Source organism: Desmodus rotundus, chromosome 10, assembly GCF_022682495.2.
Source record: "Desmodus rotundus isolate HL8 chromosome 10, HLdesRot8A.1, whole genome shotgun sequence".
In the NCBI taxonomy this organism is placed as follows: domain Eukaryota; kingdom Metazoa; phylum Chordata; class Mammalia; order Chiroptera; family Phyllostomidae; genus Desmodus; species Desmodus rotundus.
In genome coordinates, this window is record NC_071396.1 from 43,896,909 (window position 1) to 43,909,912 (window position 13,004).

Sequence of the window (13,004 nt, forward strand, 5' to 3'; positions counted from 1 at the left end):
TCCTTTTGTATCTTAATTACTCATTGCTAACAGTTTTTGAGACCAAAAAAAAATGACTTTTGAATCACTGTTGTCATCACAAAGCATTCAAGGCCTTAAAATTTGGAATCTGGTTGTGTATTCGTTTTCTTTGTCCTCTGAGTCATAGGGCCAGGTTTTTCGAACTGGAAAAACCTTAGGGCCTACCCATTTTCAAAGGTGAAAATTTCGAATGCTAAAAGCTATTTGACCCCTACGGGTCTTATTTCCTATGTCTTATCCTCAACTTCTAACTGTACATTCATAAGCTCACATTCTGTGCGTATTTGAAATCCTCCCTATTAGCAGAGTGTTCAATACATGGTACTCAACAAATACTTGTTGACTTACATGTGAGTCTGCCAAATAATCCCTAACACACATGTGCACACACACACACACACCATACATAATTTGCTCAAAATGGAGCTTAGAAAGTCTTTTTTTTTCTGCATTAACTAAATGACAGAAAAATACTGGTGTCAGCGAAGGTCCTATGCTTTATGGAGAGCAAGGTGGCAAGTAAAATGCTGTGATCGCCCTGACTGCCGTGGTTCAGTGGGGCGGGCATCGACCCACAAAGCAAAAGGCCTCCGGTCGATTCCCTGGTCAGGGCACTGGCCCGTTGGGGTGGGGCATGCGAGAGGCAGCCAATTGATGTTCCTCTCTCTCTTTTTCCCTTCCTTCCCCTCTTTCTAAAATAAAAGATAAAATCTTTTAAATAAAAATGAAAGTGGGAACTTGTTTGAAAACATTGCCAGGATTGAAAAGATAAGTTAAATAGTAAGTGATGAGATTTACACTAGTCATTAGAATATGTTGTCCATACATGCCATTTACTGTCTTCACTATTGTAATTTACCAATGTCAATGCAGAGAGCTACCTGAAAGTTACTCTAGAAGTCGGGAGGTAGGGAAAGCCTGAACAAAATGTCTAGATTCCCGTGTAACTGTCACACAAGCTGTGAAAACAACACGGAAGCCCCGGATACATCCTTTTGTAATTTTGCTCCTGCACGTGGGAGTGAAAAGACCAGCAGGAGCATCAGGCGGATAGTTTCTGCAAGGGCTACTCAGTCACAACAGCAAAACCAGTGACGGTCTCCAGTAGAAGGCCAGGTTGCTCTCACCTCCCGCAAAGGAATGCATCAGACAAAATGAAAGCCAGTTTTACAGAATAAACACGAGGCCATTGTCGTTTGGGTTATATTGAACACACACACATAGTGTTCAGAGGGCATGAGGGTCCTTCAGGAATGAGCTCTAAATTTCACAGGCACATCTTCAAACAAAGCCTTCCCAGGGCCTCCTGTTGGACTGCAGGGCCCAGCCAGGCGACCTCCCTGGCTGGTGTGCATTTCACGGTGCTGCTCTGCCCTCCTGTGGCATCTCGGGGAAGTGCATGAGGCCGCGGGCTCAGGCTCCCAAGCAGCTGCTACAGATGCCTTCACTCAGAGAAGCAGGCAAAGCACACTTAAAAATAGAGGCTTTGCTTTTAAGAGGAAATCCCATTAAATATTCATTTGTTCTGAGTATGGTGTTACTGGATGCAAAAGAATAGGATAAAAATGACTTAAAGGGCAAGTGATTTGCAAATGTCAGAGGATTTTATATTTATTTATTTGTTATTATTTGAGAGAGAGGGGAAGGGAGGGAGAAAAAGAGGGAGAGAAACGTTGACTGGTTGCCTTCCATATGCACCCCAACTGGGTACTGAACCCACGACCCAGACATGTGCTCTGACCAGGAATCGAACCAGCAACCTTTCAGTTAGAGGAACAGCGCCCAACCCACTAAGCCATAACGGTCAGGGATGTCAGATGGCTTTTAATTCATCCACCTGTAAGGCTGAATTTAATGTTTCTCTGTATTTGGCTTCTAATTTTCCAAGGTGCAATACTGTTCGCTGGTGCGGGTTTAAATGGGAAACGCAGGGGTAACAAAGCACCCACTGAGCGCTCACCCGATGTCGGGCACCAGGCAGATAAATATTAACTCATTTAATCTTCACAACGACACCTGAGATGAGTGCTAGCTCTTCGTGCTGTTCAAAGTGCTTTCACAGGAGAGTTTTCTGTTGCTCCCTACATAGTGCTGGGGGAGCCGGAACCGCAGGGCACACCTGAAGGCTTGAAGTGAATGGGCCCAGCCCGCTCCTCAGCTGAGTGTCCTAATCAGAGGCCAGGTGTTTATTTCACTCACACAAAGATGTTCATTTACATCCCTCAAGAAAAGCCACTCACCAGCCTAATCTTAAGAATTGCCTATCAAAACTGAATAAGCAGAAAGTATCAGGACTACCTCTGACAATTTACATGTTTTTCCTCTACTATTTTTAACACTGGAAGACAAGGAAGGCTAACTAAATTACAAAAACAATAAAGCATAATTATTTATTGCATTATATAGTATTAAGCAGGCTCGGTTTAAGTTAATTATTAGCATTAAGTCCTATCTAAAGGCCCAAAATGAACTCGAACTTTCCTGAAATTTTCCCCCCATTGCTCTGACCTACTTGGTTAAATCCTGTCCCTAAAATCTCTGCATCTGCATGAAGTTTCCCACGGGGCTGACAGGGCTCGGGCTTGGCAAGCTACCCTCCTTCTGCCTGGTTTTTGCTTGTTTGTTTCCGTGTTTCGGTTTGGCTTGGTTTTTGGTTCTGGGGCGATCGGTGACCGCCATTTAGATTTGTAAGCTCTAATCTTGTGGTCAATTGTATTTAAAAATTGCATTCTAAAATTTAGCTCGACTTCCCCAGCAAGCTCCTCAAGATCAAGTTATTTTATATTTTCAAAAATGAAATTCCTACCCTCAGACCCACTCTGCTGACATGACAGTTGACAGCCACAGCTGCCAGGAATTAGCAATTGCGAGGACTGGGACCACACTAAACTGGACTTGACGGAACGGGGCTCCAAACCTATGAGTGGGTTACAGAAGTTCATCTGCCAGTTAGCATTGGGATGAAGGGTTTTCCCATTTTTAAAGTTCTGCTAATAGCATTTATTCTGAGTACGGTGATTTTTGTTACAACGTTGTTCATCATTAGAACCCCTGCAAGACAGGCCCCCATGCCAGCTCTGAACCTGCACTGGTCGCACCCTTCTGCGTGGAGCGCAGTGCAAGGGACCGCAGGGCCATGGCAACTCACCCACCAGAGTCTGGCCGCTCCCCACTCACCAGGGCTGGAGTGGGGGCCCTTTGCAGGGAGTGGAGGGGAGTGCTTGTGAGAGCCTCAGCACGGGAGCCCTGTGCCCTGCCTCAGGGGAGGAGACGGAAGGTGGTGGCCCTCGGGCCTGGCGCTGGGTTGGGGCCTGCTCCCCCGGCAGCGCTGCACTCTAGGAAATCCCCTTAGAGCAGGGGACTTTGCAAAAATTTTGGTGTCTCTGGGCCACACTGGAAGAAAAAGAGTTGTCTTGGGCCACACATTAAATACATTGTGACACATTATCACAAAAAAAAAAATCTCATCGTGTTTTAAGTAAATTTACGATTTTGTGTTGGGCCACATTCACAGCCGTCCTGAGCTGCACGCAGCCTGCGGGCCACGGGTTGGACACCCCCGCCTTAGAATCTGAAGAATTGGAACCTAGCCTTCCAGGTCCTATGAGGGTGTATCGGCCAGAAAAGGAGGCCAGAACAGAATATGGCATTCAAATGTTTGTTAGCTAGATTTTTTTTTTTAACTAAAGGAACAAAGCTTGGAAAAACACAGAACCAGCTGGCTGGGTGCGCGGCCTCCAGTGCACTTCAGGGACTTGGGCTGCACAGGTGGCATGTCCCCCTGATGTCCTGGGCGGTGCGGGCTGGCCACTGGTCCCACAGTCTGGCCTTCTGGAGTCTTTCCCCTCCATTTAGTCTCTCACACCTCAGAGATGCTACATTTTTCAGCTTCTTCCCTGCAGAAAAGTAGAGATTAATCTTCCTGTCAGATCTATGGTTTTTTTAATGTGTTGCCTAAATGAAATTGAATGAGTCCCCACAGTACGTGACTGACGTAGGCCTGTTGGGTGTTCAGGGAACTGAACGCAGTCCAGAGAGCCCCCAGGGATGGTTCGCCCCCTGCAGAGACTGGCAGTAGCCTAGAGGGGAAATCACTGGGGATGGAGGAGAGAAGGCAGCCTATCCCCTCTCTGCCCCTCGCCAAGGCCTCTGAGATTACCAGGAAGATCCTCTCCAGGGACAGACGCACGCCCTCCTTCTGCTAAGGCGGGAGCGAGCCTGGAGCACTGCACGAGCCAGTCCTACTCCTGTGAAAGGGCACGGGCCTTCGGCTGTGCGCTTCACCATTGAAAACTTTGCAAAAATTTCAGGTAACGTAGGATGAGATGTGGAACTGTTAGCAACGCTGGCTCCTCCTCCTGGATCGACCCCAAACAGGTAGAGAAGGAAAGCTGAGAAATCCTTGATGGGGAAGTGCTTTGAACTGGGATGTGCAGGGCATGGCGGCCCTGGCCTGGGGGCGGGCCAGCGGGAGAGGACAAAACAAAGGGGAAACACGGGCTGCGCTTCTCCTCTGCTGTAGCTTGGCACAGACAGTGACCCCGGTCCACTGGGTGCTGGAGCTGGTCCCGTAGCCAATTATTAAATTTTCAGGAATTTTGTCAGCCAGTAGCTATTATTAAAATTGTTCAAATTTAACAATTAGTAAGTGACCACTCATGTTGATTCACAACAGATTATTCTGAAGAGCCAAAAGGTGGAAGCAACCTGAATGTCCATCAGCAGGTGAACGGACCAACAAAATGTGGGGTAGACACACAGCGGAATATTATCCAGCCTTAGAAAGGGAGGAAATTCTGATACCTGCTACACAGCACGAACAAACCTTGAGGAACGTGCTAAGTGAAATAAGACAGACGCAGAACGACAAACACTGTATGGCTGCACTTGCATGAGGTACCTGGGCAAACTCTTGGACACGGGCGGTAGAATGGAGGTTGCTGTGGGCTGGTGGTGGAAGGAGTGGAGAGATGTTCGGTAGGTAGTTTCAGTGTTGCAAGAAAAAATACTGGGGGATGTTTGCACAGCACTGTGAATATACTTAATACTGGACTGTAACCACTTAAAAATGGTTGAGATGGTAAATTGTATGCCGTGTGCACTTCATCACAATTAAAACTAAAAAAAAAAAGTTTTTTTTTTAAGTGATGGCAATACAATCTCAGTTTCCTGGCTTTGACAACATATGATAATTACGTAAAATGTTACAACTGGGGTCACCGGGTGATGGGTACCTGGAACCTCCCTGTGCTATTTTGCAACTTCTTGTGAGTTTATAATTACTTCAGAATAAGAAGGTTTCTTTTAAGCAATACTCAAAAGTCATCACTTTCTAATTATTCTGCTACAATTTGCCTTTATCTGTGTTCTTGAGATTATTATTTTTATATAGATTTTTTAAAATTTATTGTTAGAGGGGAAGGGAGGGAGAAAGAAAGGGAGAGAAACGTTAATGTGTGGTTGCCTCTCGTGGGCCCCCTACTGGAGACCTGGCCTGCAACCCAGGCACGTGCCCTGACTGGGACTCAACTGGAAAGCCTTTGCTTCATAGTCCAGCACTCAATCCACTGAGTCGCACCAGCCAGGTGTATTCTTGAGATTATTTGCATATTGTGTGTGTACGGTGGAAACACTCTCTAATGCTGTGCCACACATCACCCTGTAAAACTCGACGTGCAGTTGGCAGCTTGAAATCAGCCCTGGCGGGAGTGTTCATACCACAAAAATCAGCAAATGCTACAAACAAGGGCTCCCCAGTCACAACCCCCAGCCCGTTGTTAAGCCTTTGCCAGCAGCCTGTGGTCCTCGGGGTTAAAATTGGGTGCCCCCTGAGTGCCATGCTCATGAGAGGGCGTGGCTGATGGACCGCCAGCAGATTACAAACTTCAAAGTTGGGGAATCCCGACCAGGGCGTGTCCTCCTGTGCTGGTTCTCCCTAAGGGGCTGTGATGCTTAAGGTATACGTGTGTCCACGTGGCTGAGCTACTGGAGGCCCAGATAGCTGGTAAAACATTATTTCTGGGTGCATAGCTGAGGCTGCTGCTGGAAGAGACTAGCGTTTGAAGTAGCAGACTGGGTGAAGAGGGTCTCCCCTCGCCAAAGTGCACAGAGTTTCAGCCAATCGATCCATTTTGAGGGCCCGAATAGAACAAAGAGGTGGAGGAAGGGAAATGTTTCTCTCTCTTCCGGAGCTGGGATGTCCACCTTCTCTTGCCTTTCTTTGAATAGCAGACATCCGGGCCCCTGGTTCTCCAGCCTTCAGACTCTGGGACTCACAGCAGCGGCCCTGGTTCTCAGGCCTGCACACGCGGACTGAATTTCACAGCCGGCTTGCCTGGTTCTCGAGCTCACAGATAGCAGGTCATGGGACGCTGCCCTGCCTCCACCCCACGGTGAGTCAGTCCCTGTAATAAATCTCTGACATATCTGTATCTCTGTCTTTCTCCCATTAGCTCTGTTTTTCTGGAGAACTCTGGCTCGTGCGGAGGTAAAGGGCAGGGGCCTGGCCTGCAGGATTGTTTTGAGTGGGGAGGCGTGCTTGAGTGGGGATTTTCTTGACAGTGGGTTTTCTCCCACTTGGAGCACTTGCCCCAGGGCTCACCCACCCCCACCCCCTGAGTTCATTGGAAATGAAGCAGAGTGGGGGGCCTGGCTTTCCTCCGTTTCCCGCTCTTGAGGTGGAGACATCTCTTTTCTAATTTTGGGCCTGGAAGGGCCTGCGAACACTTTGACCTTTTTTAAGTGGGAGACCCAGGAGAAACGTGGCTCTGAACAGGTGTGGTGGATGAACACTTTTTCAGGGAGAGCCAGCTGAGGCCATGGCTGTGGAAGGAGCCCCAGTCCCACTGAGGCGTCTAGTCCCTGGCTAACACCAGGGGGGAAAGACACTTGAGAGGGTGGGTTTTGGACCAGAGGAATCCTTCCTAGGCTTTGGATTTTTAACTCACGAGCAAGAAATTTTGGTTTTTGGATTTTAATTAATTCGTACCTGATTGTCTCTGGGCTCAAATTTACAGAAAGACTTCACCTGGAGCCAGTCATTTCTCCCTGAGAATTTGGTAATGAGAAAAGTTTTATACTTGATGTAGTTCATATTTTCAGAGTTTTTATTATTGGAGTAGCTTATTATTTTCACTCGGTCTCATGCAGAACCTCTGATACGCTATGTTGGGCAACAGGGGCGGTCAGTTTGGTATGAAACATAGGGAATGTTCGGCCTTAGAAATGGAATATCTTTGGTGTTGATCAACAAGTGTATTTTCTCACCGAGAAAATACCGAGTGTATTTCCGAGCCTTCTGGGGCCAAATCTAAACTCCCACGAGCAGTCCGTTGTTGGGCGGTGCCTAGAAGAGAAGCGGTGGGTTTGAGAGGAGCCGTTTCACAACTCGGGACAGAACTGAGAGCAGCAGCCCATGGCTGACCACAGGCTTAGCAGCCAAATCAGTGGATTCAAAAACAAAGAGCTGGGCACCGACAGGGGCGGGGAATGGAACTCCTTTCTTCTGCTGGGCTTCCAGGAGGAGGGCTTCTTCCTGAGCACACTCTTCCCTTTTCTCACTCCACCCACGGCAGGTGGGATGGTCAGTCTGATTGGTACATCTATGAAGAATAACCATTAATGTAAATTTTCGGCTTAGCTGCTCTTTCATGCCCTACTCCTCCTGGGTTAAATCTCTCCCATTGTGGCTTGATTCTTAGTGAGGACGCGTGGCTGTAGGCTGAGGGCCTCATCCTCCAACTTCCTCCCTACCAATTACAAAGACATAATCAAAACGCTGGCCTCTGTATTTCCTCTTTGTGTTATTTCCTCAATATGTCCAAAACTCAAGCAAAGAAGAAGGATGCTGTATATATTGGGGGTCCTCTAGGAGATCTCCATGCAAAGTCATTCATATTTTCCCAAGAGACGTGCTGTTCACTAGGATTTCAAAGGAGTAAACAACCAAAGCTGTATAGAATCCTAACCACACCAAAGAGCTGAATCTTGAAGACACGCGATGTCTTGATCTTTAGGAGGATCATGTCCTCCACTTAGCAAATATGAGCGCGCTCCGATGTCCATCTTCCTTCCCCGGATTCGTTTGTAGCCACACTCAATGGTAATATAAATTGCAAAACATCTACAGCTGACCCTTGAACAAAACGAATTTGAACTGTGTGGGTCTACTTATTAGATGCAGACTTTTTTAAATAAACACTGTGAATATTTTTTATGATTTTCTTAATATTTTCTCTAGTTTACTTCATTGTAAGAATACAGTACTGGGTACATATAACATACAAAATACATGTTAAATGACTGCATTATTGGTAAGGCTTCCAGTCGACAGTAGGCTAGTTAGTAATTAAGGTTTGAGGAGTCAGAAGTTATACACAGATTTTGGACTGGGCAGCGTGGGGGCAGCTCTCACACCTCCGTCCCACCTTCACAGTGTCCAGGGGTCAACTGTACTACATGCAGAACTTAATCAATCACTTCCAACAGGAAGGAAATTCATTCCTTTGCCCTCTGCCTAATAGTAGTTAATAGCAAACAATTGGATGAAATATTTCCTAAGTTTCAGAAGGGAAAATCAATGCAATTCCTTTTTATTATAGCAGATATAAAACTAAAATTCACAGCATTAACAAAAGTCCAGAGAAGGACTTCTTGAAGTGGAACCTAATTTATTTTCTTTAATAACAAAACTGTGCTCCGTAAAACAGTTTTATCGAATAACAAAATGCAGCCTAGCAAAAGCCCAATGTGCTCCCATACTGTGTGGGCAAAAACAAGTGTCTAAAGTGATGTGACAAAAATACGCTTTAAAAAGGATAAATCGTTGCTCTCAAGGGTAAGATCGTTATCAGTCTTACAGCCAGGGACGGGCTCAGGGCTGTTTTATTCTCAGGAGCTGCTGAAGCTGTTGATGCCCCCGGTGCCCCCGGTGAGGAGGAGGTAAGGGAAATGATAGTGACAGAATACATTCTGTAATGTGCCATCGCAAATGCTAGGAGGAACTGCATACAGTGTACCAATTGTTTCCGTTTTAAAATGGAGACAGTAAAAAGATAAGTGGTTGCCAGGGGTAGTGGGGGGGGGGGATGAAAAAGGCAGAGCGCAAAGGGTTTGTGAAACTGTTCTGTACGATATTATAATGGCGGGTACGTGTCATGATACTTTTGTCCAATCCCCTGGAATGTTCAGCACCAACGGTGAACCCTAATGTGCACTGTGGACTTTGGGTGATGATGACGTGTCACTGTAGGTTCCCTGACTGTGACAAATGTACCACTCCAGTTCCAGATGTTCATAATGGGGGCAGGAGGTATGCAGACAGAACGCACACTTTTCCTTCGGTTTTGCCGTGAACCGAAAACTGCTCTAGAAAATAAAGTATATTTTAAAGTATTGTATAGAAATGCAAGGGACCAGGATAGCCAGAATAATCTGGAAACAGAAGAATGTTGGAGGGTGCACACTTCCCAGTTTTAAAACTTATTACAACAGGAACTTGTTACAACTTACTATCAGGTAGTCAAGACAGTGTGGCGCTGCGTAAGGAGAGACACATCGATGAATGGAACAGAATTGAGTCTACAAGTAAATCCTCACGTCTGCAGTCAGTAGATTTCTGAGGAGGATGCCAAGACAATTAATTGGGGAAAGAATAGTTTTTTCAACAAATGGTACTGGAATAACTGGATAGATGTATGCAAAACAAGTTGGACTTCATACCGTACACAAAAACTTTAAATGGATCAAAGACCTAAATGTAAGTTCAAAAATCTAAAACTCAGAAGAAAACACGGGTGTAAAATGTGACCTTGATTAGGCAATGATTTCTTAGACATGACACCAAAAATACAGAGAGACAACAAAAGAAAAGCAATTTGGGCATTATTAAAATTAACGTTTTTGTACATCAAAAGGTACCATGCAGAAAGGAAAAGGTGATTCAAAGACTGAGAGAAAATGTTTGTAATTCATATGTCTAATAAGGTTCTAGTATCTAAAATATAGAGAGAACTCTTATAACTCAGTAATTCAAAGACAATTCAGTTTTTGACATGGGCAAGCGATCTGAATAGACATTTCTTCAAAAATATGTATAAGTGGTCAGTGAGCACATGGAAGGATGCCCAACTTCAGGGAAATACAAGCCACAACCATGAGGCCCCACTTCACACCCACTAGAACGACTGCCGTCGAAAAGGTAGTGTGGTAAGAAAACAGAGAAGCCGGGACCCTGACGCACTGCCGACGGGAACATCGTTCAGCCGCCTTGGAAAACAGATTGGCAGATTCTAAAAAGGTTCCACCCAGACTAACCATGTGATCAATTGAATAGCCATGTAAGCAATTCCATTTCCAGGTATGTACCTAAGAAAAATTAAAACATATATACCTGTACAGAAACTTGCCCACAAATGCTCATAGCAACACTATTCATAATGGCCACATGTGGAAACAGCCCAAATGTCCATCAGCTGATGAGTGTATGAAATATTGTAGGTCAGTAAAAAGGGATGAAGTATTGACACAAGCTATGACTGGTGTGGTAAATTAAAGAAGCCAGTCACAAAAGACTGTACGTTCTGTTTATTTGAAATGCCCATAATAGGTCAATCTGTAAAGAAGGAAAATAGATTTGTGGTTGCCAGAGTTGGGGAATCAGTAAATTTGGGGCAAATAGGGAGTAAGTGGTAATGGGTAAATCACAGATATCCTTACACTTCACTTTATCCCTAAATAATTCAGCATGCAGCCCCTAAGAATAAGGATATTCTCCTATAAAACCACAACACGATTACCCACCTCGGGAAATTAACAGTTCAATAACATCATCTAATATGTCCCAGAAATGGAGTTTATAACTGTTTTTAAATCCAAGATCCAATCATTATAAATACATTGTACTAAGTCTCTTTCACATCTTTTGATCTAGAAGAGTTCAAATACCATTTTGGGGTGGTGGTTTATGACATTGGTGCAGTGGTGATATTGATATTTTTTAAGACCTTGACTCTCTTAAAGAGTTCAGCCCACTTTTTAATAAAATGTCCAACATTCTGGATTTGAAGATTTATCTGACTGTTTATTTCCTCATTATCAGATTCAAATTAAATGTTTCTGGCAAGAATAATACCTAGATGGTGTTTTGTACTTCTTTATAGCATCCCTATAGGTGATGCTATTTTTTGTTCATATATTTAATGTGCTAATTTCTTCATTTTGGATATACACTTACCATTTTTTATAATTACTAAGTGATTTGAAAGAGACATTTTGAAACCCTGTCCCCCCAAAACTTTTCAGCCAGTGGTGTTAGCATGCATTGATGATCCTTGCCTGAATCAATTATTTATTGTGAGTTGCAAGGTGGTGGATTTTCTTCATTTGATTGCTTCTTCTACGTTGACTAGTTGGTACTTTTATTTTAAACAAGAAAATCCTGTCCCTTCTTTTCTCTTCTCCTATCTTCTCTCTCCTTCCCTCCCTCCCTCTCTCTCTCCCCTCCCCAATCAATATAGATGCACAGATTTATTTGTCCATGTATTATGATCATTGTTAATTATTCTTATGTTGAAATTGTCCCCAATTTGGCCACATGGACCCCTTCAGTCAAACTCCTGTGTCCTTTTGACATGACCTCATCACTCTCTGAGCACTCCCACTGCCTGGGTTATGGGCACAGCGAGACAGTCCACGCTCCCCTTCCAGTTCCCTGCCCACACCTGGAATCAGCCATTTCTTCAAGGAACCTTTTAGTTGAGGGTGGTATTTTAAAACTAAAGCTGAGTGTTCTGTAGAGTTTACTGTCACTAGCCTTTGCAGTGGACAAAGCTAGGAATTTTTAAAAGATTTTATTTATTTATTTTTAGACAGAGCGGGAGACTGGAAGAAAGAGGAGGGAAACAGTATGAGTTTGCCTCTTGCGCGCCCCCTACTGGGGACCTGGCCTGCAACCCAGGCAAGTGCCCCAGACTAGGAATTTAATGGAGCCCTTTGGTTCGCAGGCAGGTGCCCAATCCCCTGAGCCACACCAGCCAGGGCAAGGATGTTTGCTTAATCCTCAGTGTGTGCTGGTGATTCTTAACTTCATGGGTTCTTTCTCATCTTTCCCTGTTCCATGTCTTTATCTCCTTTCTCCCCACAATGAAAACTTGGATTCTCATTCACACCAGTATCTTTATCCATTTGCTCTGTCCTACAATAACTCTCAAAAATAGTTAAACAATTGTCAACACCAACAAGCACATGAGATAATGTTCAGGATTTCTTTGCAGTTGTCCTTGTACTGAGAACTTACTGCACAGACAATATGAGTCCACGTACAGCGTTCAGAAGTAACTTGAATTATATTTTCTTTGTGTTTATGTCTTTAATATTTATACATAGTTGTTTTCATTTGGTTCTCTTTGCATTTGATTTTAGCCTCTACTTTTTAATCTTTTTTTATTTACTGTTAGCTCATTAACTCTTGGGTGTTTCCAGCCTTTCTCTATCCCATCAAAAGTAGAAAGTGCTAGTTTCCCTGGTAACTTCTCTTTCTACATTTCTGAGGATAGTCCCAATAGACTATTTGGCATCTCTTGGGTTATTTTCATATGCGATTGCAGAGAAAGAAATGCAAGAGGTGCACAGATGGGAGAGGACTGGTCATGAGAGAGTTCCCTTTTCTTTGGAAAGAGTGAGGCATGAAAAATAGCAGAAGTATGTGAGGAGTAATTGAGAAAGGCCTTCCAGCCATCGGGAATCCAGAGGAGATGCTGCCTCAGCTGACAAGGGAGGCTCGGTCGGTTTGGAATTTGGGGTGGTCCGAGTCAGCCAAGTTCTCCAATATAGCCCTGCCCATTTATTCAGACACTACTCTTTCCTGATCAATATCCTAACTTCCTCATAAGAGACCAGGCACACTATGAATTGAACTAATAACACTTGGCATCCCTGAGGATCAAACATTGTGGTGGGCTTACAGCTGTTTGAATTCTTCAGCG